This window comes from Triticum urartu, chromosome 5 (assembly GCF_003073215.2).
Source record: "Triticum urartu cultivar G1812 chromosome 5, Tu2.1, whole genome shotgun sequence".
Classification (NCBI taxonomy): Eukaryota; Viridiplantae; Streptophyta; class Magnoliopsida; order Poales; family Poaceae; genus Triticum; species Triticum urartu.
The window spans coordinates 20,602,250-20,609,078 of NC_053026.1; the positions used below are offsets into that span (position 1 = coordinate 20,602,250).

General features: G+C 46.3%; 1 pseudogene; it reads right to left on the bottom strand.

The window, feature by feature from the left end:
• Nucleotides 1–2,863: 2,863 nt before the first annotated feature.
• On the bottom strand, nucleotides 2,864–6,324 carry LOC125555475 (annotated as a pseudogene).
• Between the last annotated feature and the right edge of the window lie 505 nt (nucleotides 6,325–6,829).

The window sequence follows — 6,829 nt, forward strand, 5'->3', positions numbered from 1 at the left end:
CTTTAAGCAGGCTCGATTTCCAGAAATGTGTCCACAGGTATTGGATTGTTTTGTAATTTGTGTCCATGACCAGAGCCTGACACCTTCACCAGGCTCTCCTCTTCTTCCATCTTTGCTTGTGTCTGATAATGATAGCAATAAAACTAGCAGCACGTACCTCAGCTAGTCAGCTCCACGCAACATCTAATCTGTTACTGGATTCATGGTACTTGTATCCGCCGCTGGAAAAGAAAGAATTAAAGGTTCTATCTAGGTATTTATATACATTATCATCAGTGGCAGAGTGAGTTTAGCTAGACTGGATGGGAGGATGAAATTTCGAATATACATGATACTGCTGTTTGTTGTAGTTGCATGCTTTGGTTTGGTTGTTGTAAAAGAAATGACAAAAACACTTAAAGATTCTAGCTATTTATATACATTGTCAGTGGCAGAGTGAGTTTAGCTAGACTGGATAGGAGGATGAAATTTCAAATATATACATGATAATGCTGTTTGTTGTAGTTGCATGATTTGGTTTGGTTGTTGTAAAGGAAACAACAAAAGACAGCACCAGCAACATCTGGTTCTTGTGCATGCAACATCCTCGAAAAACATTTGCTAGCTTTTGAGAAGCCTGTGGTGAAGTTTCTCTTTCTTTTGAGCTATATATAAGCTTTGATTCTTATTATAAAACTGGTTTAGGGCTGGAGCATTATTTAGTTATGCTTCATGACCTATTTACATTGGCTGGATGTGGCCATTTTGCCAGGGAGCGCCCTCTATTTCCCTTTTCTTTATTGTGGTTTATGTTCTATGTAAAACTTTGTTGCGGTTTATTTAATGGAAATCGACAAGGTGGCTCGTGGCTTGAAAAAAAAACACTGATCACTAAGGATGATTCTGAAGTCTGAACAAGCAAAAGAAGTACTTTGTGGGGATGCGATGCTGGAATCAAAAGACAAGAGCACAAATACATCTATATCTAGAAAAATCTAAAACAAATTTTTTGGGACGGAGGTAATACTAGATACAGAGACAATGATCAATTAAGGCGTGTTTGCAGTTCCCCACAATTAAGGTGTATATCTGTTTTCTGGCGGGAGAAGGTGTATATCTCTGATGAACTACTCCACCCACCGCAACAACATCAAGGCTTGCCAGAACTCCGGCTTAGTGGAGGAAGATGGTTTCTTGGATTCAGCCGGCATGTTTACATGACTTGGCAGCAGATTCTCTGCCGAATCTGCAATGTACCAAAGGCCATCGCCCAACGGCGACAAAGCCCCAATGTTGCTTCTCAGGATCTTACACCAGAGCCCTAGATTTGGGTGGGTTTGCCACGCCAAAATCTTGCAAGTGCCAGAAACATGTGCATGTGATGGTGTAACCAAGGCGCCATAATTAACTGGAAGCTCCATCACAAGGACATGATTATGAAGCAAAAATCAAATAAAAACATTGCACATGCACCACTTACATATTGTGGAAAGCACAGATCCATCAAAAAGAGTCGAGACATACAATTCGTCACACAAGCAAGACCAAATAAATAATTTGCTCAACAGAGTTGGAAAAAAAGGGTTACAAAAAAACAGTTCAAAAAGAAGACCAGAAATTGTCGACACAAGCTATGAATTTCTTCTTCTGGGCGCATGGTGCATGAACATGAAAATCTTTAAGAGACACCCTGAACTCAAGACAACCAACCAACTCTACATTCATATGATTTCTCAGGAACAATCAAGTATCAACTGAGTACCATGTAATAAGTCAAATATACTCCAGAATATGCAAAAATATGCAAGATCATAAAGCCACAAAATTATTCACCCGTAAGAATCATAAGACAAAAAATTCTTTTTCACATAGTTCACACTTCACAGTGAACAAGAGAACAGCTGAAGCAATCACGGGTAACTTGAGCTTCGAACAGAATTGAAACATGAAACAAGTTAAGGCTAAGAAGAGACTAATGGTAATGCAGATAGGCACACAGTTATGTTCATAAGGACACAAGTAGACAACTAAAAAGAACTGATTGTATAAGTAGCTTCATGGACCTTGATGATTTACAGCGTTGCACAAATATCACTAACAGAAGGTTCTGACAACAGGAGTAGCCACCTTAACCACTAGTACATGATACATATAGGACCTATAAGACTCAAAACAGGATTATGACGAGTCACACATGTGATGAAGTAAACACACCACTCTGCCCTTGCGATGTCCTGTCCCAAATAAAACTCTTTGGCAAACCTGGACCGAAACACCCTGAAAAACAGAACAGTTCCAAAAGGGTTAGTGCATCACATTTTAGCAATTACTTTTTAGCAGTACAGTAAACCAGTAAAAAATTATTTCTTAAAGATTGCTCCCTTCTGGAATGAATATGCCTGCAAATACGGAAAAAAAGCAGCTTCAATAAAAAAAAGGATAGACGCAAGAAGTAACACCAAGTAATTAACTAAATGTGAACTCCAATTCAAATACCACCCTTGTTCAAGCTTCACATGCATTCCAATGCATGTGTATGACAAAAACGTGAACATGTACATCCTGCCTGCCAATGTAGCATATATATCAGATCCCTGCTTTTATAGAGCCACAAAAACACACCATACAAAAAAAATGCAAAAAGGGAAGGTGACAAGACAGATTAAACACTAGTACTTGCTACTGCGTTGAATGCTAAAATGACATGTGGTCACACTAGTGGTGCAGACATTTATCGGTACCTTAACACTGAACCCAAGGTTGCTGATTGTATCGTAAGTGTTATGACGGAATACTGATTAATGTTTCAAGAACTGCATATATATTTTCAATAGCCACTGCACATATTAATAATTAAGAAATAAGAAAGACTCACGTTGATTGATCACACGAACATGGTTAGCTCTGGGCGGCTGAAGATATCGTTGTTTCCAAGATAGCCTAGTGCGGGATAAGAAGCCACAAGTGCATCCTGTGCGCCAATATACAGAGAGTTGTAGATCTTCCAGAATATTTCACGTACTTTCCTTGCTGGATGGAAGAGGCCTTGAAGGCAATAATTCAGAACCACGGCTGCACCTAGAGCAACTCGCATCCCCTCAATAGCTTCCATGACGGCATTTATGACATGGGGAGATGTCTCAAATATGTTGGGCCAGACATAGTTGAGCAAATGGACAAGAGCATTCTCACAACCCAAGCCTGCAACTCCTAGAGCCATATGCTTGACAGCAGATACAGCAGTCTGCCTGTGAACCAGATCCCTGTCCATCAGAGCATCTTCAAGCAAGGGAGCGACAGCATATATGTAATCTTTGCCCATCTCACCAATATACTCAAATAGGAAAGAGAGAGATTTCAAAACACCATTCTGGACATTGAGCTCTGGAACCTGGTACTCATTCATGAGGGCAAGCAAAACTGTGAAAGGCGAGCAAGTTTCAGCAACAATAGCAATTGCTACAGTCGTGCAAACACGGTTCTTTCGCTCCTGCACCTTCAAGTTATTCTGCTCCGCTATCAGCTATCCTTCTTGAGAGCCTTCAACATTTCCAGCAGCTCAAAACAAAAACTCATCCACTCCCGAGCTGGTACGAAATCTGCTCCGCAATCAGCTATCCTGCCAACTACTCCCTCCGTCCCAAATTACTCGTCGCTGAAATGGATGTATCTAGAACTAAAATACATCTAGATATATCCATACGTGCGACAAGTAATTCGGAACGGAGGGAGTAGATCAATGCAGTTCTCTTGGACCTTCTCATGCCTATTTTTCAAGATGGGGGAAGAAGATCCTTGATTGGAGGCGCCATCTTAGTCATGCCAATAACATTCACGATAGCCTTCAACGCTCTGAGAATTGAACCCAGCACCTCAGGATACTCCTCCCCCAAGTACTCATATAGCACAACACCCAGGTGACCCATAAGCTGTTCCTCCTGGCACTGTTTCATCACAATGGCTATCCTTGAGATCAGATCAGCAGCTTGCTGCCTAACTTTTGCACTCTTGTTGTTCAACCACCACTTGATGGTACCACAAATCTGTGGATGGTAAGGCTTGACCCTCTGGCCAAGCGCATTCACAACAGCTCCAAAGCCATTAAGCATGACATTTGCATCATCACTTGTCTGCTCCTGGAAATCATACAAGATGCCATCAATAAGCAGCTCCTCCAGACGAGGATCAATATCCGAGGCACCCAATTTAGCCACCACCTTCTCAATTGTTTCCATCACCATTCTCCTGTAAGGCTCACTTTCATCTTTCAGACCCTCAACAACCTTCCCAACGATATCAGTAACTCCCACCTTGTTTGCCATCTCTACTGTTGTTTCCACAAGTTGCTTATAGTTCCTACGATCTAGAGCCATTCTCCTAACCCAGAAGTGTTTGAAGAACGCTGAAAGGACGGTGTGACTCCGGATACAATCAGGCTCTAAACACTGTGTGCTGATGACACACTGACTCCGGATATAATCAGCCTGTACACCCTCTGTGCTGACACACTGCTTCACAACCTTCAGGACAATCTTCTTCATCTCTTCATCTGGGGACTTGAATTCTCTGATTAAGACTGGCATCACACCCTTCGTGTAGAAACTGGCATACTCAGCATCCATAAGCGGGATGATGAAACCAATAGCCTTCAAGAAGGCAGCAAGGACCTTTCCACTGTGAGATCTGGTACCCTTCCAAAGAGGCCTCAACACACTATCAAAACTTTCTATACCATAGGGCGCAGCAGCTTCAGCAAGTGCAGCAAGAGAGAGAGCAGTGATTGTCCGCACTTTCTGGTTCTCATCAGTTAGACCATGCTCAATAATCTCAACTAGGTTCTTAAGGTGAGGCAGAACAGCACAGCCCATGAGAATAGCAATCTGCTGAACAATGTTGATACCAGTGTGTCGAGCTTGCCAGGACTTCTTACTCTGACAAACAGCCTTCAAAAATGGGAGGAGGGCGGGGATACCCAAAGCAGAAGCCACCACACTGAATGCCCTAGCAGTTGTATTCCTCATATACTCGTCAATGTTATCAATATCCGGTCTCATGGCGGCAATCATAGTAGCAAGACCAGTAGCTTTGCTAAGATTTGAGATAATCTCCCTGCCCTCAGCACGAGCGTAGTAATCCTCATCAATCAAAAGTGGCTCGATAACTACAAGAATCTTGTGCACAAATGGACGGACCAGCTTATACAGCACCCTGTCAATAACCTTCACCAGGAGATGCCGCTCCTGGTCCTCAAGCATTGGCTGCATGAGCAATGGCAGGATTCCATTGAACAGCGGGCCAGCACCAAATTCACGCGCTTTATCCGTGAGCTGCCGAAGTGACGTCTTTCGCTGCGGGGGCATGCCGTTCTTCACCTTGAGCAGGAGTTTCATGATTTTTCTCTGCTTCTGCTCCTCTGGCGTCAGCTGCTCCTCGTCATCCTCATTCAGCAACTTCCCAAAGAAGTGTATATCCTCTGGCTTCATGAGTGGCAACCCAGGACCCAAGTCCTTGGGCACATCAAATTGCTGCCCACGATTCTCCTCGGGAATAGCATACAATGGTGTGCTCAGAGGTGTTGGTGTAGCAAGCAGCTTCCTTGCAGGTGTGCGTATGGGCTGGTACGAAGCTGGAGGTTCAAGAATCTTGTATCCCTGCGCCGGGAACATGGCGTCAAGCTCCTCGTCAGTGAGAGGCCTGTTTCGCTCCTCGATGTCCCGCTCCATCCGCAGGAGATGGTAATACTCCGGAGTCATCTGGACAGCAGCAAGGTGGCCAGGTGTCGGCGTGGCAAGGTTCTCTGCTCCAAACGGAGTCGCTGCCGTGCCACTGGGTGTTGCATTCCCCATACTAACCGGAGTCTCATCCCACCGCGACCTCTGCTTCTTGGGCGTTGGCGTGGCAAGCCCACCAGAGAGCTTAGGAGTAGCATCCCATGCCCCAGAAGGGGTGGCTCCTGGTCCTGGGGTAATGCCACCAGCTGCCGGAGTTGCATCTGCATCAGCCATCCTCCCCGGAGTCGGCATCTCATCCCACCTGTTCCTCCTCACAGAGGTGTCCCACACGCCCAGGGGTGGCATCCCAGCGCCCAATTCCAGGAGTTGCATCAGGGGCATCCCAATCTGAGTCTGTCTTGGCCTTCTTCTTGACCCCAGTAGCAGCTGCAGCATCACCCTCCTGCGACTGATCCCACCTATATATTGCGCCATTTTGTTGGTGCGGCTGACGGTGGCTGGGGCGCGGCCTTCTTCTCCTTGGCTCTCTCCTCCTTCTTCTTCCTAGCGATCTCCGCAGCGTGCGCTCCTTCTCTTGCTGAGCGCTGGCCTCGCGCATGGCGTCGCCGTAGGTCCGGACGGAGGGGGCTGGGCGGCCTCCCCCGCGGCGAACGCGTCGTGGCGCTCGGACGAGAGGACGCGGTCGAGGCGGCGCCGGCGGTAGTCGTCCTCGCGGTCGACGATGCGCCGGGGCTTGCCCCGTCGTCGCCGCCGTCGGCCGACCGGGGATGTCGGCGGCCGCGGCGACGGCGTGGCCCGTGTAGGACATGGGCGCGCCGGCCGCCAGCGCGCGCGCGAGCTCCCCGTCGATCCCGTCCATGACCGCCGCGCGTGCTAGGGTTTCGCCGGAGGGAGCGATGGGAATTAGAGATTTTCTGTGTGTGTGTCTGTGTGTGGGGGGGGGGGTACTTCGAAATTGGGACGGAGCGAACCAACTTAAATCAAAGATCAAATTCCAATTCAAAACGAAATAATCAACACAAGAAGAATAGGTTTGGGGAATTTTATCCTATCTTGGTTCGTCCGGCTCGGCTCTCGTTTGCAAATATGGCCTTCAAATCCCGACGATTTCCAAACCA